Genomic DNA, 448 nt, shown 5'->3' on the forward strand with positions numbered 1-448 from the left:
CAACTCAAAGAGAGGTTTCCTTTGCCTGACACTGTGACTTTTGTTTATCCTTCAACTATAGACATGCACTCATATAAATATATATTGTGTATGTAGTCTTCTCTTATGAAATATTTCATTTCTTTGTTTTTTTTCAAAGTGCCTAAGTATTATTTATCTCTCTCTCCTCTTTCTCCCTTTACACAGCCCTGTTTCCTCCCACCCCAGTTAGAGTGCCACATTTTCCCTTTTCTCCCTTTGATAATTCTTGTGTTCGACCATCCCACCCCCACCCTCTTGAGCTCCTTCTTCCCCTTTCTGCCCATGCTTCCTTCCTCTTTTCCTAGTTCCTGAGGTTTCTTCACAATATATAATCACATCTAAGGATTTTACATAATTTTTACTATATTCTAAATAAGCATTTTTAGTTCAGAGAAAAGTATAGCTCTCAACTTTCATCAAAGATGCT

This window comes from Nannospalax galili, unplaced genomic scaffold (assembly GCF_000622305.1).
Source record: "Nannospalax galili isolate Female #2095 unplaced genomic scaffold, S.galili_v1.0 scaffold2071, whole genome shotgun sequence".
In the NCBI taxonomy this organism is placed as follows: domain Eukaryota; kingdom Metazoa; phylum Chordata; class Mammalia; order Rodentia; family Spalacidae; genus Nannospalax; species Nannospalax galili.